At 48.3% G+C, this 22,306-nt stretch overlaps 1 long non-coding RNA gene across 3 annotated transcripts; it reads right to left on the reverse strand.

Annotated features, from left to right (window-relative positions):
• Nucleotides 1–183: 183 nt before the first annotated feature.
• On the reverse strand, nucleotides 184–22,303 carry LOC139016136 (uncharacterized). 3 transcript variants are annotated; one of them, XR_011472614.1, is made up of 5 exons: nucleotides 21,957–22,302; nucleotides 11,409–11,598; nucleotides 7,458–7,528; nucleotides 7,098–7,174; nucleotides 184–730 (listed from the first exon to the last, which is right to left on the reverse strand). It is a non-coding gene; the product is annotated as an uncharacterized lncRNA (long non-coding RNA). The 3 variants fall into 3 exon arrangements; XR_011472613.1 differs by lacking the exon at nucleotides 184–730 and adding an exon at nucleotides 18,316–18,392 and having other exon boundaries at nucleotides 6,942–7,174; nucleotides 21,957–22,303; XR_011472612.1 differs by lacking the exon at nucleotides 184–730 and having other exon boundaries at nucleotides 6,942–7,174; nucleotides 21,957–22,299.
• Nucleotides 22,304–22,306: the final 3 nt, after the last annotated feature.

Genomic DNA, 22,306 nt, shown 5'->3' on the forward strand with positions numbered 1-22,306 from the left:
AGTCCCTGAGAACTGGCAGACACCTCCTCTCCCAGGGGTATAGGGCAGTGGTGGGCAACCCCTGGCTCGCGTGCCAAACAGAGCACGCCAGTAACTTTTGCTGGCACGTGAAACCCTCTCTTATAATCTTCCTGTTAGGTTAGGTGGCTCAGGAGGCGGCGTAAGAAATAAAGAGTCGAGTGAATCAGAAAAGAAAAGGTTTATATCTGCATCCCCAGGAGACCCACGTACTCCAAAGACAGGGCACATGGATTCACACAACCGGGGGTGGGGGGGCGGCGCTTTTTTTATACTGTGGTTGGGTGAGGGGCGGGGACCTGAGCTGAGGTATTTAGCTGAGGAAGTTTCAGCTGCAGAGGGTCAGCAAGGTATTCAGGAAGGAGTCAGTATCTGTGTGGGGGCCGTCAGGGAGAAGCCAGTATCTGTGTCTGGCATGCTGATCTGTGAGAAATTCCAGGGGAAGTCCATTGTGTCATCACATGACCGCATGTATCTGATCCTGGGCTCTCTCTGACCTAACATCCTGGCCTTTTGGTGATAGGGGATGCCGACTCATTCTGGCTACTTCCAGTTGACCAGGGACATGGGGGTGTGGGGGTTGTTTAAAGGCCAGGGTCAGGTAGAGGCAGGTCAGAGGGGAGCCGAGTGTAGGGATGAAGCAGGAGCTGGTTCACAGTCACCCGTGACATCTCCGAAATCCGGGAGCAGATGAACTTGAGGAGGCAGAGGGCTAGGAGAAAAAAGACACAGAGGAGAATCAGGGGCCCTACCCTGGGTAGGACCCAGGTAGCTAAGGGGCTTTGGAACCAGCTGAAAGGAGAGTTGTCCTGGAAGTGTCCTGCATGTAGTTCTTCACTCAGCTTAGTCAGGGTCTTTACGTTTTACTCCACTACTCCAGTCTCGTTGATGTAGCAGCAGCATTCTTCTTGAAGGAATATGCAGGTTCCTCCTCTTTCTGCACTCAGAAGGTCTAAGGCGCTCTGGTTCTGTAGGGCTACTTGGACTACTGATGTTATGTGTCGCAGTAGGGATGCTAAAGAAGCAGTAGTGGACTCCAGGGCTAACTGGAGCTTGTCATTAAAGTCCTGAGCCATGACCAGACTAATCCTGAGGACTCTCCCGCCCCCCCTCCCCGGCAAGGCCTATGGAGGTAGCTATACTCCAGTGACAGGGAGGAAGGCGGCCTAGCGGGCCCGGGGGCTGGATGGAGGGAGCAGCCAGGCGAGCTCCGACTCTCCATACAAGGTTAGTTGGGGAACTACCATGACCACGAAGCAAGGACTGGGGTCAGAGGACTTTATGCAGTTGCTTAAGATGCCGTTGTACCAAAAGAAGGTACCCAGGCTGGCCTTGGTGAAACTGGATGGGATATAGTTCTGGGTGCAGTTCCAAGTGACTCGCCCTCCGATTACTGGATTACTGGTCTGGTAGCATATCCTTGGGGGCAGGGTGGGCTCTGGAGTTTCAGGTTCCCAAAGGGGAATGCCAGCCACAGGAGGCTGACATTCACCTTTCCCTTGGGTTCTTGGAGAAGTCGTGAGTGGGATGGCAGCCAGCAAAGACCTTCGGAGAGAGGTGCATAGAAAGCAGTGCGAGACATTGGGCAGGGTGTGGGTCTCATTGAGGAATAGTAGGGTGTGTTGAATAAGTCGGAGCCAAGAAGACAGGACTTCTACTTGGGGGGAGTCAGGCAGCTTCCCTTTAAGGGACTGTTCGGCCTGTAGGATGCTGTTGGAGACCTGGACTTGGGCCTCTTGGGCCAGGTCATATTCCCAGGAGATGTAAATGGTCCCTGAAGGGGTTGAGCTCCAACTACTTAAGTATAGCTTTCCCACAACACCTGTAACCCATTGCTGGTCTCAGGGATCTCGGATTATGATGTGGAAGGCCCCCTTCTCCCCGATAAAGGAGCCACCCCTGTAGGCATCATTGACAACACAGTCTCTCCAGCGGCAACCCCCATAGGTGTCAACATCTTGATTACACCTGTCTGGGTCCTCTTGGTCATAAGCAAAACAGGCATAGGGTCAGCCACCATTGTATATTGACCGGATGTTACCCTGATCCCTGTCTGGCATCTGACCAGGGGGCAATCCTGAGATCCTACCTGCTGGGTGACTTGTTTGCCATTCTGGTGGTAAGTTTCATGGACCTTGAACCTCCACACATAAGCAGGTAGGGGTTGGTGTAGGTTGCTCAGGGCCAGGAGGAGAAGGAGGAGGGGGTGGGTGGCTGAGGCGGACTTTAGTGGGTCCCAACACCTCACATTTACAGAAGTCATGCTGCACCGGAGTCCTCTTGAGCCTGGAGAGGTGGTGCCACGATGGGTCACCGAGCAGCTTGGCTGCGGTGGGTGTTGTAAGGATCACGATGTGAGGTCCCGTCCACCTAGGCTCCAAGGCTTGTGGATGTAGGTTCCCAGGGGAGGGGGATCAGTAAGGAGACGGTGGTTGAGCAAGAAGGGTCTCCCATATAGAAGTTCAAAAGGACTTAAGAAGGCAGGGCTCCTTGGTGTAGCAGAATTTGGTCAGGGCCATGGGCAGGAGGTCTGGCCAGGAGCTGTGAATTTCTAGAGAGAGTTTAGTTAGATGGTCCAATTCATTGGAGTTGAATGGCTATGATGAGGGTTCGAGCCAGTGACAGACAAATCCAGCAGGATGTAGAAGAGGAGGGATTGATGTTGGAGAGTACATGGAAAGTTGTGTGATTGAGGGTGGGCATAGGAGTAGGTCCAGGGTTCATAAATAGAGAGTGACACTAGAGGATTTCCCATCCCAGACAGTAGAATTGATGACTCCCTCATCATACCATGTCCGTTTCACCTGAAAATATAAAAAACCTGAGCAAAATTGGAGGGTCCCTTGCCAGGTAAGAGCCTGTGAGGAATGATGGGTCATCCATCAGGTCCTGGATGGTGTCGCCGAATCTTCTTCAGGGATGGTGGGAGGCATTTGGTGAGCCTGAGAGAGGTAGGTATTGCAGTGAAAGTGAGAGGAAATGTTAGAATGTGCTGTTATCCAAGGGAAAAGAGAAAGGGACAGAGCAGTGGAAGCCAGGGATCTGGAGGTTGGAGAAAAGGCGGGGAGGGAGGGAGCAGGTCGTGCAGCCTGTTTCCAGGCCTCTAGCAGCTTGGATTATAAAACTGCTGCATTTTTTCCTTTGGGAAGGGTGGAGCGGGATGGGGCGAGAAGGCGCTGAGGTCAGAGTAGTTCTCAGTTAAGAAAAGGGGACAGTCGTGGAGGAGATAAGGAGATCAGGTGTTCACAGCGAGACTGAGGTAGGCCACTGAGGTAGGCGAGACTGAGGTCTGGGACAACAGGGCCCCATAAGGGGCCTCGTGGCAGTGGATGGTCGGCATCCCTGTAAAGGGGGACAGGAGCAGGGAGTCTGAAGGGCAGAGTGGCCACTAGGATGGTGAGAATATCTCGTCCTAAAAGGGGCACGGGGCATGCTATCATCAAGGAGGCAGGGAAGGGGTCCAGTGGCCAGCGGGCAGGTGGATTTGCCATCAATACCCATGACCGAGATCTTGGAAGGATAAAGGGGCCCTAAAAAGGAGGGCAGGACAGAGAAGGTAGCCCCCATGTCGACCAGGAAGGTGAACTGTTGCCTTCAGTGCAGCCCTGGGCTCTGCGATGGTGGTGGGGGCCGTCGGGGCTGGGCATCTTCAGTCTTCAGCCAGTCCCATCATGGCCAGCGGTGGGTCATGACCTGGAAGGGTGGCCCCTCCACACTGGGGTGCAGAGGGCCTGCCACCTTTCCAGGGGAAGTCACTTTTCAAGTGGCAGCTTTGACCACACGCTGGGCAGGGCTTGGTTGGAGCCTGGGGCTGGGGGCACTGCATTGTCCAGTGGCCTTCATCTCTGCATTTGAAGCATTCTCCGGTGGCGTTCCTTTTGTTGCACCCCACTGCGCACAGCCCCCTTAGGGCCATGCGTGGCTGCCGTTGACCTCAGGGCCAAAACCAAGGCGTGTCTGCAGATCTACCTTCTGTGAAAGGCAGGCCTGCCATTCTGACTGTGCCTGCTCCTCACGGGCATTAAGAACCTTCAAGGCCATTTTTCACTTGATCTCGGACCGGGGTATGAGGGAAGAGGCTGTTTTGGAGCTAACGTTCTCAGGATTTGGGCTTTCAGGGATAGGGGAGAAGGAAGCTGCTGGTTAAGAGGGTCTGAAGAGAGCCCAGCTGCAACCTCTCGCAAAGGGAACTGGCCGGCCACCTGTGAATTAAAGTGTTGGCAGTCATGAGGGAGGAGATTCGGTGGAGCGCACAGAGGAAGGCGGGCAATTAGAATTTACAGAGGGTACTGCATGGGGTACAGGTTACTAGGCAGGCCCGTAAGGGGAGGGGAGAGAGCGGGAGAGGTGGCCTGGGTGGGCGTGGGAGAGTTACCGGAATTCTTTGATGAACGCAGTGGGGTTGGCAGAGAAAGACACCAGCTGGTTCTCAATTGTAGTTAAAAGTCACAACCTCCCAGGGGCGGGGCAAAGGGGAGGAGAGATAGAAGGAAGGTGGAGCCTACAGACGTGTGTGTGTGTGTGTGTGTGTGTGTGTGTGTGTGTGTGAGTGTGTGTAGCCTGAGGACGAGGGCGCAGTGCACACAGCGGTAGCGTGCAGGAGCGTGGGGTTGTTGTCCTCGTTGTCCAGGCCTTTTGAGTTTTTGGCTTCTGTGGGGGCGGATGGAAGAAGGGAGGCGGGGCCAGGAGGCTGCAGAGAAGGCGAGGCTGGAGGAGGGTCTGGCAGGGAGGAGGGGAGAGTGTGGATGGACAGGGGCACAGAAGCTGGTGGGAGAACAGGCGGCTTTTGCCAGGGGATGTTCCGGGTGGTCTCCAGTGTAGGGGGGGGGTGGGGTGGGAGGACGCTGAGACGATGGCAGTGCCGTCGCCACCACACACACACAGCACATGAACCCACACCCCCACGCACCACAGACACCTCGGGCTCGGAGGCACGCAAGGCCGCTGGGCAGTGCAGGGACAGCCCAGAGGGAGGAGGAAGGACCAGGCGAGGAGAGACCGCAGAAGGAACTGTGGGGGGAAGAGATGGGGACACAGACTGGGTGGAGAGAGGGACTGAGAGAGAGAGACTTGGGCACATTTCCCAGTTCGCTGGCAGAAATTCCTGAGATCGGTGCGGATGGTAAAGTCAAGGTCCCATTTTCAGACTGAGGCCATGCCACATTACAGAAATAGGACGCAGTTCCGGGGCAGGCATAGTGTTTAGCCAGATCGGTGAGCCGGCACACTAGAGGTGTGCTCAGTCAGGTTTGGAATTTGGATTCCCCCTGTGCTTGATCCCGTGACCTGTAGAGGGGCCAAAGGCTGGTGTCCCAGCAGTTTAACCCACGCTACGGAAGGACGATTGGGCCAGGAAATGTAGGCACGTCTCCACTACTTCCCTGGTCCGGAGGAGCCTTCCTGGAAGGGTCCGGAAAGAGGCAATCTCTGACTCTGCCGCGTTTTATGGACAGAGATGCTGGCGGGCAGGTGGCCACCTGGGACCGGCACAGGGGTGGAATGGGACTCAGCGCTGATGTTGCCAAACTGGGAAAAGTTGCTGAGCTGAAGAGATGAGGTCCTGATGGGTCCAGAGCTACAAGGAGGAAGAGGCAGGCACCCCAAGCTGCAGAGGGACGGCCAAATGAGGTGCTCACGCCACCCAGGTTTCAAGGCACCAAATGTTAGGTTAGGTGGCTCAGGAGGCAGCATAAGAAATAAAGATTCGAGTGAATCAGAAAAGAAAAGAGAAGGAAAGGTTTATTTCTGCATCCCCGGGAGACCCACGTACTCCAAAGACAGGGCACGTGGATTCACGCCAACAGGGAGGGGGGGCGCTTTTTTATACTGCGGTTGGGTGAGGGGCGGGGACATGAGCTGAGGTATCTAGCTGAGGAAGTTTCAGCTGCAGGGGGTCAGCAAGGTATTCAGGAAGGAGTCAGTATCTGTGTGGGGGCCATCAGGGAGAAGCCAGTATCTGTCTGGCACGCTGACATGTGAGAAATTCCCAGGGAAGCCCATTGTCTCATCACATGTCTTCATGTATCTGATCCTGGGCTCTCTCTGACCTAACACTTCCATTTACAATTTTTTTCTTAATATCGACTTTTTTATTTTTCAGGTAAGTTCAGTGTAGGTGCATCTTAGTTAAATAATTTTACATAAAAAGTTATCTTAAAGACCATAGACATGGATTGACGAGAGAGGGGAAGAGCAATGTCAATAGTGTCGAAAACGATCTATTGAGGACTTGAAATGCCATTGCAGAAAATTTTTTCTGTTTAAAAAACTGCAACAGCGTTACTCTCCATGTTTTCATCCACATGCACTTGTGAATCTTTGTGCTCAGTGATGAATTTTGTTAAGTCTCATAATAGGAGTAGCCTGATGGATGAAAGTAGTAGCTTGTGCATATTTCTGAAGGTCACGAAACATAAACCTGATGTAAAATCTCTGTCATCTATGATGCAGCAGCAAAAGTCCCACTGAAAATATCAAACGAAGTAATAAAGTTTTCTGTCGGACTATCAGTGCACATGTATACATTAAAAAATAAATGTATTTTTCATCATCATATACTGTGTTTTTGTCGCTCAAATGAATTTTATGATTTCGTCAAGGTTCTTCACATATGTACACCTTAAGAGATATCAAGTAGGTGAAACATGTTCTCAAAAAATTAGGGTTGGCACGCAGAAGAATTTTGAGTCAGAGATTTTGCTGCTTTTGGCACCCACTCACAAAAAGGAGCCCACCCTTGGTATAGGTTATTCTGGTGCTCTGTCCCCCTAGCTCACCAGTTATTTATAATACATTTGACCTCCTATCCATAGAGGATCATTCACTTTCTCCCCTCTCAACAGGCCTTGGGGTTCTCAGAATATTTGGGTCCCTGAGCCAATTTCCACCCCCTCCCCCCATCCCCCACACACAAGCCTTTAAGATCATGCATAAATGTGTGCCCTGTCCTGGAATAGCAGGTTCTTCACTCTTAAAAGCTAGTGTAAAATTCACAGTAGGTTTTTGGTATTTTTTTTTTTAATTAAAGAACTCCCAGCCCGGCCAGTGTTGCTCAGTTGATTCAATGTCGTCTCACCTACCAGGATGTCCATGTTGAATTACTGCTCAGGGCACATGTCAGGGTAGTAGGGGAGCATGTTTCTTTCCCTTCCTCTTTCTGAAATCAATAAAAATAATAAAGAATCAAAAGTCTTTTGAAAAACAAACCACAACAAAAAACCCTTCCTAACTGTTGGACAGCTATCAAGGAGTTTCTGGAGATAAAGAAGAATGTGTGAGCAGTAACTGACCAATTCTTTCCTCCTCAGGACTTTATTTCAGGAAACATACTGGTGGGGCCACTGCTCCATTCACTATCCTGCCTCAGCCTCTGTGAATCCCACTGTGGCTAATGTGTGTGCTCCTCCGCTCCCTCCAGCTCAGCCCAGCACCAAACCTACCTACTTCCTTCTGTGTCCAACACAGATCTTTCGATGCGTGATTCCAAGTGAATGTCCTGGTTCCTCTACTCCTGCAAAGAGAGGAGAGTCATTACTACATCACATTAAGTCAGTGAGACTTAAATGCCTGAGTGAGTGAAAGAAATTCTGAGTGAACAAGATTGACCTCAATGACCACAGATAACTGCTGGTGGCTTAGCAATATGAGATGCAGAATGGTGCCAACCACACACAGGACAACACCACAGCGTCCCCCAGTAAAGCAGTGGGGCTGGGAAACAGGCCAGCATGTTTTGTGGCAGAAGAAAGCAAGGGAAAGGCAGAATTCATATTTATGTGTCTGTTTCTAGGAGGGCTTTTTCTGGAGAAAGCAGCCGCCTTGGCTAAGGGATACATTTAGACCTCTCAATGCCACATACAAGCAAAACATGGCACAGATGCTACATGACAAGGATTGTCTAATGATGAGATTTTCTATAAGAATAAAGGGTAAATGGGGACAATTTGGAGTTCTTATCTGAAATGGTTAGGTGGGGTTCTAGGCAGAGTGCAAGGGCCTCCAGTTCCTATGTGGTTATTTGGTTTGCGGATGCTGTTCTCTTGGTGCCTGCCCAAGTGACCTCCCAAAGTTCCTTACTGAGAATGAAAGCAAGTGTTTTTCTCTGTGTTGTCCAGTGAGCCAGCAAATACATAGTGTGTTTAAGGCACAGCCTGGGAATGGGGATCAGTGAGTGTGGGGAATCCAGGAGGTGAGGAACAACAAATGGGATCGTCCTGGAGACTCATTTTCTGTCCCCTATCAGTAGTTCACCAGATCGCTAGCTCAGCAGGTACCAGCAAGTAATGGAAAAATAGTCCCCTTTTCCAATGAGATAATTTCTTTCATCCAACAGCTTTCATGGTGGTGGTATAGATGTTCCTGCCTCACCTTTCCTATAAGCGTGATGCATTCCATGCAGGCTCCCTCTCCACAGGACCTGTAGCCATGGGACACATGGTCCTACTAAGTCTGGCCTAATCCCCTTCTATGGAAGCTTCGGGATTGAGTAAATTCTGTTACATTCTTTTAAATTTTTTAAAAGATTTTCTTTAAATGTGAGAGAGAACAGAAAGAAGGAGAGAGGAACATCAATATGAGACCAAAACATCCCTTGCATGCCCTCTTCTCGGGAATGGAGCCTGCAACCCAGGCGTGTGCCCTGACCATGAATCTAACTGACAACTTTGGGGTGTACAGGAGAACATACAAGACTCAGAGCCACTCTGGCCAGGGCTATGTTATTCTGATTGGAAGTGTCCCCCCAAAACAACCAAACACTATATTGACACATGTGTCCTCTTTACATGCTGGCTTCAAGGAATTTTATACCCACAATAATCTATAGGTTGTTAGCATGGCTGATATACAGAGGAAGACTTGGGGCCTGGAGTCAAGTTCGCAACCATTACAAGGGCATCATTTGTTAACATATGAACAAGCTCAAAGGGTCTCAAGTCTGTCTCACTGAACCCCTGTATCACAGTGTATTGGGCGTTAATTTCTCCACATATGAACCTGTCTATATTTTAATATGGATTTGCGTGTATATACATAAACTTGGAAAGACACACAAAGACTGGTGATGTTAGGTGTTTTTGCTGAAGAAATTGGTTGGCTGTTGGACAGAAGTGGAAGAGTGGCTTCTGTACTCTTTGCATTTTTCTTATTTAAAAATTGTGGTAAAATGCCCATACTATAATAGTGACCATCTTAACCCTTTCAAAAACTATATTTTTATTGATTTCAGAGAGGAATGGAGAGGGAGAGATAGAAACATCAATGAAGTGAGAATCAGTGATTGGCTGCCTCCTGCACACCCCCTAGTGGGGATTGAGCCCACAACCCAGGCATGTGTCCTGACTGAACATTGAACTGTAACCTTCTGATTCATAGATTGACTTTCAACTACTGAGCCACACTGACCCAGCCCATCTTAAAAATCTTTTAGTGTACACGTCTGTGACATTAGGTACATTCACAGTGTTGTGCAATGATCACCACCATCCATCCCCAGAACATTTTCATCTTACAAAACTGAAACTCTACCGATGCCTGCTCTCCAGCCCCTGGCAACCACCACTCTCCTTTCTAGTCCTGTGAATTCGACCACTCTGACACCTTATACAAATGGGATCTTACGGTATTTGCCTTTTTGTCGTTGACTTTCTTCACATAGCATAGTGTCCTCCAAGTTCCTATTGTAACAAGTGGGAGCACTGAATAATATTCCAGTGTATATACCATATTTTGTTTATCCTGTCCTCCCTTGTTACCTTTGCTTCTACCTTTTTGCTATTGTGAAGAATGTTGCTATGAATATACTTTTTTTTAATTTGAAAGAGACGGGAAAGGAGAAGGAGAGAGAGAGAAACATAGATGTGAGAGGAGAACATGGGTCGCATGCCCACTACTGGGGATCAAGCTTGCAACCCAGGTATATCCTCTGACCAGAAATCAAACCAACCACCTTCAGGTGCATGGTAGGACACCCAAGTCACAGAGCTACACCAGCCTGGGCTCCGTTGTTATTCTGATGGTTATTTCCCCCCAAAAAACAACAAAACAGTATATTGACACATGTGTCTTCTTTACATGCTGGGTTCAAGGAATTTTGTGCCCACAAACATCTATAGGTAGTTAGTGGGGCTAATATTATACAGAGGAAGACTTGGAGCTTGGACTCAAGTCCCCAACCATTACAAGGGCATCATTGGTTAATATTTGAGCTCAGAGAGTCTGAAGTCCGTCTCACTGAACCCCTGTATCACAGTGTATTAGGCCTCAGTTCCTCCTCATATGCACCTGTCTACATGTATGTATGGATTTGCTTGTATAGGCATTGATTCTGGAAAGATACACAAAGACTGGTGATGTTAGGTGTTTTGGGTAAAGGAATTGGATGGATGTTAAGACAGAAGTGGAAGGGTGACTTCTGTACTTTTTATGTTTTTACTAGAGGCCCAATGCATGAAAATTGTGGTAAAATGCACATACCCTAAAATTTACCATCTTAACCTTTTAAAAATATATTTTTATTGATTTCAGAGAGGAGTGGAGAGGAAGAGAGAGAAAGAGAGAGAGGAGAGGAAACATCAGTGAGAAAGAATCCTGATCGGCTGCCTCCTGCACACCTCCTACTTGGGATTGAACCTAGGTATGTGCCCTGACTGGTAACAAAAGGTATTTGCTACAAAGCTGGAGCACATTCTGGGGAAATAGCCTAGAGACTTCAGAAACAAAAGTATCTAACATAGATTCTTTAGTTGCTTGTGTTGCTATGTAGCAAAATCTTTCATTTCTGCAAATTTAGCAGGGTATGGAATGTAAATATATAAAACTGTATGGGGTTTTTCCAGGCTAATATGCAAACTGTCTCCTCCAGAGTTCGACTGGGAGACCCTATGTTCGATGGCTCAGTATGATGTGCGCTACAACCAGGGGGCAGCATGGAAGGAAGGAAGGTCCCACCTGGCAGCCAGGGGAGGGAGGCCCTCCCCACCCACCCCGCCCCCCTGCAACTCTCCCCCCCTTCTTCCCTTCTCCCCCTTCCCCCCAGCATCTGCTAGGCAGCCTACCCATGCACGACTTTCATGTACTGGGCCTCTAGTATAAATAAATAAATAGTATGTCTCCAAATTAATATTAAAAGGCAAATACTCATAACAGCAACAGGGAGGCATCAGTCTGGACAGCATGCACATTTCCCTCTAGAGCAGTGATACTCTACCTTCCTAATGCCGAAACCCTTTAATACAGTTCCTCATGTTGTGGTGACCCCCAATCATAAAATTATTTTCGTTGCTACTTCCTAACTGTAATTTTGCTAAGGTTATGAATCATAATGTAAATATCTGATATGCAGGATGTATTTTCATTGCATAGTGATTAATCACAAAACAAGATGTAATTACATATGTGTTTTCCGATGGTCTTAGGTGACCCCTGTGAAAGGGTCCTTCAACCCCCAGTTTGAGAACCGCTGCTTTAGTGCATCAGTGAGGCTCATTCAGTTCTAGGCTCCTGGGAGGTGCAGCTCAGGTGACCACGCTGCTCCAGGCCTGTGGTACCTGTTGCTTGTCAACCATGGGTTCCAGCAGTCACCTAGAAAATTGGAGGATAGGACTTAGGGCTTCAAGACGGTCCAGAGTGAGGCCCCAGCAATTCCCTAGGGCCTCATTCCTGCCCGCACCAGGCGGCCAGCTTCAACTTGAATGGACACTGGGACAGGACACCCAGGCAGCGCTGGCCCCGCCCCCTCCCACCTGCCAGTCCACCCAGGCAGCGCAAGCCCCGCCCCCTCCCACCTGCCAGTCCACCCAGGCAGCGCTGGCCCCGCCACCACCCACGTGAGGACCCATCTAGGGTTCCGCTCTCCTGGTGGCACTTCCGCTCCCCTGGCGGCGCTTCCCCGGCAGGACCAGGTGGCTGAGGTGGGGGCCTAGATGATTCGGGGCGGGGGGGCGGGGGCAGCAGTAACCCCAGGTAGCAGCCGCCAGCTCCTCCCCCACCTCTCCCGACCCGACCCCCAGCGCCTGGGGCCATAAGGGGCTCCCTGGCTCAGACCCAATGCTGTGTGGTGTACGTTGACCACGAAGGAGTAGAGGACAACGAAGCCGGGAAGCAGAGGAGGCCCTGGATTCCGAGGACGCCAAGGAAGAGGACAGCGCAGCCAGTGGCTGCAGGGAAAGCGGCTTCAGGAGGCACAGCGCCTACAGGTACCCACCCAGTCCATGGCTGCGGGCTCCTGCCCGCCTCCTCTGCCCTCACCCGAGCTCTCCCAAACCTGAACCCCAACCTCCACTCCCCTGACTGAGGGGAAATGACAGGGCACATCGAGTGACACTCACACACAACAGAAACACACACAGCACAACAGAACAGCACACCTACATCTACTCTCTCTTACTGGCTTCCTTTACTCAGATGATTATTTTAAGACTAGAGGCCTCATGCACGAAATGTGTGCACTGGAGTGGGGTCTCTCAGCCCAGCTCTCGGGGGGAAGCCCAACTGATGGCTCCCTGTAGGAAGCGGGCCTAAGCCAGCACTCAGACATCCTTAGCACTGCTTTGGATGCAGATGAGGCTGCAGCCACCACCATTGCACTCACCAGCCGTGAGCCCAGCTTCTGGCTGAGAGGTGCTCCCCCTGTGCCAGCAACTGACCACCAGGGGCCAGTTCCTGTGTTTAGCGTCTACCCTCTGGTGGTCAGTGTGCATCATAGTGACCAGTCATTTCGTCATTCAGTCGTTTTGCATATTAGCCTTTTATTATGCAGGATTAGTCCATCTTGTTTTGCATATCAATAATTCATTTTTATTGCTGAATAGTATTCCATTAATAATGGATATATCAGTATATTTCAACACTGATGGCTATTTGAGTTGTTCCAATTTTTGACTTACAAATAAAGCTATTATGAATATTTATGTACAAGTCTGTTTATGGAAATATACTTCTATTTCTCTTGGTAAATACCTGAAAGTGGAATGGCTGGGTCATACAGTAGGTGTCTGTTTAACCTTAAAAAAAACTATTTTCCAAGTAACTCCTTTGTCACTAATATAATTCTGTATGTTTCCATTTATAGTATCTTACCTAACCATTTGGCCTGCTGCCTCTGCCAATTTAAAAATAATAATGAGGTCTTGCCAAGACAGTGAAACTGCATTGTGAGACTGAATGTGTGACCAACACACCTTGTGATGAGTCTGAAATGCCCGATGATAGACTTTTTTATTTTATTTTATGTTTTCACTAGAGGCCCTGTGCACAAAATTGTGCACGGGCAGGGAGTCCCTCAGCTTGGCGTGCACCCTCTCCAATCCAGGACATCCCTCTTGCAATCCGGGACCACTGGCTCCTAACTGATCAAGTGCCTGCCTGCCCGATTGCTCCTACCCATTCTACCTGCCGTCCTGATCGCCCCTAACTGCCCTTCCCTGCTGGCCTGATTACTCCTGACTGCCTTTGCCTCATTCCCTGCCACCCTGGCTTTTTCTGGAAGATGTCCTGTCTGATTAGCATATTACCCTTTTATTAGTATAATTTCTTTATTTGTAATCAATGACGATACATTTTAAGCAAATAAAGTAACTGTATTATTTCTATTCATTTATTCAGAGTTCAACTCTAAATTATTAAGAACTACTCCTTGCTAAGAGTCTGATGAAGGGAAGGGTATTTCTCTTAATGGGCACATCCTGTGTGTTGTGCTCTCTGCCGGGTGCTTTGCTTCCAAAAGAGAAATTGTTCATTAGTGTGTCACAGTTTGTAAATTCTTTTGTATGCATTAGGTTTCAATTGCCCTTTGCAGTGTAGACAGATGAAGATACATTTTTATTTTGTTTGTTTTTGCAAGTTTATGAAAAGAGTACAAATGATGCTGTTTTATGTAAGTTTTATTTGGAACCTGACAGTTTTTGGATCCATCACCAGAAGCTGCTACCCAGCCCTTCTATGGCATGGGAGGGCTCTTTCTTTTTAGACTGACCAACTCTGAACTTGCTCTGAAGCACAAGGTTTTCTATCCACCAAACAGTCGTGTGCTTTTAAGTATTTTTCTACACGTTAGGTTTATTGGCAGCTACTTGATAACTTCCCAAATGTGTTTTCATGCCCAGATATCTTAAATACAGGTTTCCATCGTGACCTGGGGCACATCAGAAATAATACTGCTGTGCTACTTACATGAAGTCAGTTTAGCTTCTTTTTCAAAACAATGTTTTGACCAATTATATTACTCCCTTCTGCCCCAACAGTGGGCAGAATAGGCATTTTAATCTGCTTTTAAGGTGAGTAAAAACAAGATCAGAAAGGGCTAAGAGCTGTCACCTAGAGCCCAGGTCTCCAGCTCCCAGTTTTGGACTTTCCACAAGACCATCCATGCTCCTCTTTCCCCGAACATTACCCCCTTCTCTGACCCTTATCATCACCAGCAACACTTTCAATTCTTCTGGAAAATAAACCCAGCTGCTCAATGGTACACTTGACCTTCACACAGTCAGAATCTTTAGATGGTTCCCTAAGTAAAGCTGAAAATATAAGAAATTACATGAAATGATAGCAAAGTAGGCAACTGACAAAAGTTGTTTCTCCCGTTCTGTATTTTAGGACCCCAAAAATTATTTCATAGATCTATTGAACACTAGAGGTTCAGTGCATGAAATTTGCACAGGAGGGATCCCCTCAGCCCAGCCTGCACCCTCTCCAATCCGGGACCACTTGGAGGATGTCTGACTCACAATATGGGACCACTGGCTCCTAACTCCTCATCTGCCTGCCTGCCTGCCTGCCTGATCAGCCCTAACTGCCCCCCCTGCTGGCCAAGTCACCCACAACTGCCCCTCCTGCCAGCCTAGTTGCCCCCAACTGCTCTTCCCCTGCCAGCCTGGTCGCCCCTAACTGCCGCTGTGCTGGCCTGGTCACCACTTACTGCCCCCCACCACCCCCCCGTTCCGGCCTGGTTGCCCGCAACTGCCCCCCCCCCACCACCGTGGGTCTCGTTGCCCCATGCACCATGCTGCTTGGTTGTTTGGTCAGCCCTCACTAACTCCCTGTGGGCCTGGTCACCGCATGCAGCCTGCTGCTCGATCATTTGGTTGCCCCTCACTAATCCCCCTGCCACCCTAGTTGCCTCACACAGCCTGTTTGGTCACCTGTTCAGTTGCGATGGTTGCTTAGGCTTTTATATATATAGGAGATTCTACAGTGGTACACAACCTGGCAAGTCTCTTAACGTACATGCCGAGTACCTGCCTAAATCTTAAGCACAGAGTGAGGGTAGACATATTGTTTTTTTTCTGTATAGAGCCATCTGTTATGGGGCTGGCATATGTGAAGGCAGGGCCCAAGTGAGGAATAGGTGAGTTAGTGCAAGAAGGGTGGGTCCAGAAGAGGACGTGTTAGCCGTGGGTGTTAATCGTGGTCATCTGTGATGGTAGCAAGGACACAAGCATCCTGAAGAGTGGAGAGAGGAAGGCTCAGGCCCCCTCTGCATCTGAAGCAGGACAGGATGGGTGCGTGAATGTGAGTTCACAGTAGATCTGCAGAGTGTCTAACTGAGTGGGTCTTCCAGCCCTGGCTTTCCTCCAGTAACTGGCTGTTGGCCCTTGGGGCCCAATGGTATAGTCCTAAATATAGTCACCATATGTCATGCTAGGGAATGTTCTAAGTAACCACTTTAAAAAAAGAGACAGTTTCTCCTTTTGTTGTGTCAACAATCATAGATGTAAGTTGGGGTTTATTTTTCTCCTCTCCAAATGGCACTCAAATATTTGCTGAGTCCCTATATATTGGACTGGGATGTAGGCTCTGGACTGACAAATAGGTGTCCCGTGAGTCTTTCAATATCAGATGTGATTTCTTCTTTTTTGACAGCTGAAGAACTCCTATTAGAAGGAACTGTCATCAAAGCATTACAAGGCCGACAGAACACCAGCACTGAGCTGACCATTGAGTCAGAGAGGGCATCCTCTATCAAAAATAGCTACACTTCCTCATTTCTTATGAGTGAGCTGCTAGACTCTAATAAATTCCTGAATGAATCTCCAGAGTGAACCCCATCCTCAGGCATATTAATAAAGCACTAGTGGCTCAGTGCATGAAATTCGTGTGTGTGTGTGGGGGGGGGAGGGGTTGTCCCTCAGCCTGGCATGCATCCTCTCCAATCTGGGACACCTCGGGGGATGTCGGACATACCTCTCACAATCCGGGACCGCTGGCTCCTAACCACTCACCTGCCTGCCTGCCTGATTGCCTCTAACCGCTTCTGCCTGCCCGCCTGATCGCACCCTAACCGCTCCCCTGCCAGCCCAATTGATGTCTAACTGCTGCCCTGACAGCCTGATCGCCCCCAGCTGCCCTCCCCTGCCGGCCCAATCGCCCCCAGCTGCCCTCTGCTATAGCGACCCGCCTCCTCCACTGGGATCCGCCTACTTTACTTGAGGTGGCGGAGATGCCCATACTGGCCTCTTCCGCACCATGTGGAGCAATGGGACCCCTAGGCCTCACCACATGGAGCGGCCACTGGGCACCGCCTGCGTGGTGCATGTGGCCATCTTGTGGTGGCCATCTTGTGATGATGTCGCATGCAAGGTCGTGAGGACCACCTAGGCCAGGGGTGGGCAACCCCTGACACGGATGCCATGTTTGGCTGAACCATATGTTTGGCAGCAAGAAACGCAAGAAGGGGGAGTGGAAGTCTCAGGAGGAGGAATTGTTCCTAAAAACGTAAGTAATTGGGAACACTTAGAGTTCTTATCTAAAATGAGGAAATAATGAATAGTTATAATGAGTTATAATAATGAGTAACTTTTGCTGGCACCTGAGACCCTCTGTTATAAGCTTCCATTTACAATTTTTTTCTTAATATCGACTTTTTTACTTTTCAGATAAATTCAGTGTGGGTACATCTTAGATAAATAAATAACTTTACATAACAAGTTATCGTAAAGACCATAGACATGGATTGACAAGAGAGGGGGAGAGCAATTTCTATGCCTCTGCCTTAACTGTCTCTTCTATCCTAGATCCGACTAGTGTTTTGGTTTCATCCACATACACTTGTGAATCTTTCTTCTCAGTGATGAATTTTGTTAAGTCTCATAATAGGAGTAGCCTGACGGATGAAAGTAGTAGCTCGTGCATATCTCTGAAGGTCACAAAATATAAACCTGATGTAATTTCTCTGTCATCAGTGATGCAGCAGCAAAAGTCCCACTGATAATATCAAATGGAGTCATAAAGTTTTCTGTTGGACTAGCAGTGTACATGTATACATTAAAAAATAAATGTATTTTTCATCATCATATACTGTGTTTTTGTTGCTCAAATGAATTTTATTATTTCTTCAAATTTCTTTTTTTTTAAATATATTGATTTTTTACAGGGAGGAAGGGAGAGGGATAGAGAGTTAGAAACATCGATGAGTGAGAAACCTTGATCAGCTGCCTCCTGCACACCCCCCACTGGGGATGTGCCTGCAACCGAGGCACATGCCCTTGACCAGAATCGAACCCGGGACCCTTTGGTCCACAGGCCATCGCTCTAGCCACTGAGCCAAATCGGTCAGGTCTCTTCAAGTTTCTTCACATATGTACACCTTAAGAGATATCAAGTAGGCCTAACATGTTCTCAAAAAATTAGGGTTGGCACGCAGAAGAATTTTGAGTCAGAGATTTTGCTGGTTTGGGCATGCACTCACAAAAAGGCTGCCCACCCTTGACCTAGGCTTTTATTAGTATAGTTAATAAAGCATGTATTTGAAATGTATCAATTCATAGCTAACTCTAGCCTTGAGGTAAGGAATTATAGTGTAAATAGTCAAGTATTTATATGCAAATAACAAGGGCCATAGGCAAGACAAACAGGGCTGAAGCTGGAATCCCTGGGGAAGACATTACTTCCTCAAGCAGCAGTGTGGTCCAACCAGGTGAAGAGGTCTTCTCTCCCTTGTTTCCCCAAGACACTCAGTCCCTGAGAACTGGCAGACACCTCCTCCCCCAGGGGTATAGGCTACTCAGGTGCTCTGTCCCCCTGGCTCACCAGTTATTTATAACATATTTAACCTATCTGTACCGGATCATTCACTTTCGCCCCTCTCAACAGATCTTGGGGTTGTCAGAATATTTGGGTCCCTGAGCCTATTTGCCCCCCAAGCTTTTAAGATCATACACAAATGTGTGCCCTGTCCTGGTGTAGCAGGATCTTCACCCTTAAAAGCTAGTGTAAAATTCTCAGTAGGTTTTGATATTTTTTTAAAATTAAACTCCCAGCCCAGCTGGTGTGGCTCAGTTGATTCAATGTTGTATCGTTTACCAGGAGTCCATGGTTGGATTACTGGTCAGGGCACATGTCAGGGTAGTAGGGGAGCATGTTTCTTTCCCTTCTTCTCTCTGAAATCAATAAAAATAATAAAGAATCAAAAGTCTTTTGAAAAACAAACCACAACAGAAACCCCTCTAACCTGTTGGATAGCTACCAGGGAATTGCTGAAGATATAGGGTAAAGAAAAATGTGTGAGCAGTAACTATCCAACTTCCTTCTGTATCCAACACAGATCCTTGGCTGCATGACACCAAGTGATAATGGTTCCTCCACTCTTGCAAAGAGAGGAGAGTCATTAGGAAATCACATTAAGTCATGAGATTTAAATGCCTGTGTAAGTAAAAGAAATTCTGAGTGAACAAGATTTAATAATTGACCTAAATGACCACAGATAAATGCTGCTGGCTTAACAATATGAGATGCAGAATGGTACCAACCACACACAGGACAATAGCACAGCATCCCCCAGTAGAGCAGTGGGAATGGGAAACAGCCCAGCATGTTTTGTGGCAGGAGAAAGCAGGAGAAATGCAGATTTCATATTTATGTGTCTTTTTCTAGGAGGGCTTATGCTGGAGAAAGTGGCCGCCTTGGCTAAGGGATACATTTAGACCTCTCAACGCCACATATAAGCAAAACATGGCACAGAAGCTATACAACAAGGATTGTCTAATGAGGATGAGATTTTCAATATGAATAAAGGGTAAATGAATAGGGACAATTTGGAATTCTTATCTGAAGTGGTTAGGTGGGGTTCTAGGCAGAGTGCAAGGGCCTCCAGTTCCTACGTGGTTAATTAGTTTGCTGATGTTGTTCTCTTGATGCCTGCCTAAGTTACCTCCCAAAGTTCCTTACTGAGAATGAAAGCAAGTGTTTTTCTCTGGGTTGACCAATGACCAAGAAAATACATAGTGTGTTTAAGGCACAGCCTGGGAATGGGGATCAGTGAGGTGTGGGGAATCCAGGAGGTGAGGAGAAACAAATGGGATCGTCCTGGGGACTCATTTCCCATCCCCTTTCAGTAGCTCACCAGATCGCTAGCTCAGCAGGTACCAGCACGTAATGGAAAAAGAGCCCCCTGTTCTGATGAGATAATTTTTTTTCATCCAACAGCTTTCATGGTGGTGGTATAGATGTCCCTGCCTCACCTTCCCTATAAGTGTGATGCATTCCATGCAGGCTCCCTCTCCACAGGACCTGTAGCCATGCGACACATGGTCCAACTAAGTCTGGCCTAATCCCCTTCTATGGAAACATAGGGATTGAGTAAATTCTGCTTTGTTCTTTTAAATTGCTTAAAAGATATGTGAAAAATGTGAGAGAGATAAGGGAAAGAAGAGGGAGAAAGAAACATCAACATGAGAGCAATACATTGATTGCATGGCCCCAGCCACGTATTGAGCCTGCAACCCAGGCGTTTGCCCTGACCAGGAATCCAACATACAACTTTTTGAGTACAGGAGAACATACAAGCCCCAGAGCCACTCTGGCCAGGGCTCTGTTATTTTGATTGGAAGTCCCTCTTCCCCCAAATAACCCACACTATATTGACACATGTGTCCTCTTTACATGCTGGGTTCAAGGAATTTTATGCCCACAAAAATCTATAGGATGTTAGCGTGGCTGATATTATACAGAGCAAGACTTAGAGCATGGAGTCAAGTCCCCAATCATTATAAGGGCATCATTCGTTAATATAAGAGCTCAAAGGGTCTCAAGTCTGTCTCACTGAACCCCTGTATCACAGTGTATTAGGCGTTAATTCCTCCTCATATGAACCTGTCTATATCTTCTTATGGATTTGCATGTATATACATAGACTCTGGAAAGACACACAAAGACTGGTGATGTTAGGTGTTTTGGGTGAAGAAATTGGATGGCTGTTGGACAGAAGTGGAAGAGTGACTTCTGTACTCTTTGCATTTTTCTTATTTAAAAATTGTGGTAAAATGCCCATACTATAATAGTGACCATCTTAACCCTTTTAAAAACTGTATTTTTTGTTGATTTCAGAGAGGAATGGAGAGGGAGAGATAGAAACATCAGTGAAGAGAGAATCAGTGATCAGCTGCCTCCTGCACACACCCTAGTGGGGATTGAGCCCACAACCCACGCATGTGCCTTCACTGGGCATTGAACTGAGACCTCCTGATTCATAGACTTTCAACCACTGAGCCACACTGACCCGGCCCATCTTAACAATCTTTTAGTGTACACGTCTGTGACATTGAGTACATTCACAGTGTTGTGCAATGATCACCACCATCCATCTCCAGAACATTTTCATCTTGCAAAACGGAAACTCTACCCATGCCTGCTCTCCAGCCCCTGGCAACCACCACTCTCCTTTCTAGTCCTGTGAATTCGACCACTCTGACACCATATACAAATGGGATCATATGGTATTTGCCTTGTTGTCTTTGACTTTCTTCACATAGCATAGTTTCCTCCAAGTTCATATTGTAGCAAGTGGGGGCACTGAATAATATTCCAGTGTATATACCATATTTTGTTTATTCTGTCCTCCCTTGTTACCTTTGCTTCTACCTTTTTGCTATTGTGAAGAATGTTGCTATGAATATGGGGGTACCAATATCTCTTCGAGATCCTTGTATCTTTACATTTTTAAAGCATATGAATGTTCTGCTTATTTGAAAAAAAAAACCCACAATAAATTAAAAATCCCGAGTAAAATACAAATCAATAGGAATGAAAGTTGTATTTTTTTCTCCCCCATCCTCGTCAGAAGCCCCTAGGCAGCCCTTGAGCCTCCCAAGGATCATTTTACTTGGGGGTCAGGGTGGAGCCTGGAAGTACAAAAAGGGTCTGTCTCCCCCCCCCCACCACCACCCTTGTAGGGTAACAGCTGGGGACCCTAAGGGGCCTGCACTGAGGGTCCAGTGCTGCATTGTCCTTGCCTGCCTGCTGCCCACCCCCCTGCCAGACCATTGGCCTGGACACATTCCTGTGCGCTGCCTGCTGCACTGCCAGTGACTCAAGGCCCAGGAAACCTGGGAATGCCTGGCCTTGCCCTGGAGTCCTGCAGCTGCTGGTTTTCTCATTTAGAAACTCCTTTGCTTCCTCTGCTCCAAACAGCCCCAGCGTTGGAGGGAAAGAGGTTTAGAACAGAAACCAAGGCTTCCCACAATTGGTTCTGACAGTTTTATCTCCCACGTAAGTCAAGGCAAATAGATATTCCCCCTTTACCCAGTGGTCTTGTTATAACATCTATCACAATGTATCAGGTCACCTTCTAAAAACCTTTCAATGCATATCACTGCAGACTTTATCCAAGTGTCTATGCGCCTTTCATAATCTGGCTGCTGGCTTCCTATTGTACCTGGTCCGCTCCACTCTGCACCTCACCCCATTGAACATTTCAGTTCTCCAGCTATGAGAAGCGCCTTCGGCTCCTCTACTGCCCTGTGCACTCCCCCACCGAGCACCTTTGCACTTGGCTGGGCACTACGCCTGTCCTGCTCTCCGTGGCTGGTGCCTCTCAGATGTCATCTTCTTGGAGACCCTTCCCTCCCACACGTCCAGTAAGCCCTCCAGTCACTCCAGTCAGCACCCGCCCGCCTCACCTCACTCTGCCTGTCATGACTTTCACCTAATTTATAACCCAGGGTTACCTTGTCGGTGTGTATCACCCGACTTCTGTACGGCTCTGCTCTGCAGCGGGGGTGGGGCTGGGGTGGGAGTAGGCGGGTGGTGGGAGCGCTGAGGGGCCCGCGCTGGGATGACCCCGCGCGGACCAGCGCTTGACGGCACGGCCAAAGGATTACATCTTTAGCGGTCATTTCTCAGAGTCAGGAAGTGGAAACATTTCTAAAAATTCAGCAGTTAGTGCTAACTCCCTAGCACTCCATAGTCTGTTTTGGGAAGAATGAATCTGCAGGCGAAGAATCCCGGAGTGGGCGGGGCCAAGGAGAGGTCAGGTGCCGAGCTGGCCCCGCCCCTCGCACAGCCTGGCGCAGGCGCA

The sequence above is a fragment of the Myotis yumanensis genome, unplaced genomic scaffold (genome assembly GCF_028538775.1).
Source record: "Myotis yumanensis isolate MYYU_CA2020_CCGP unplaced genomic scaffold, mMyoYum1.0.hap1 SCAF_9, whole genome shotgun sequence".
Classification (NCBI taxonomy): Eukaryota; Metazoa; Chordata; class Mammalia; order Chiroptera; family Vespertilionidae; genus Myotis; species Myotis yumanensis.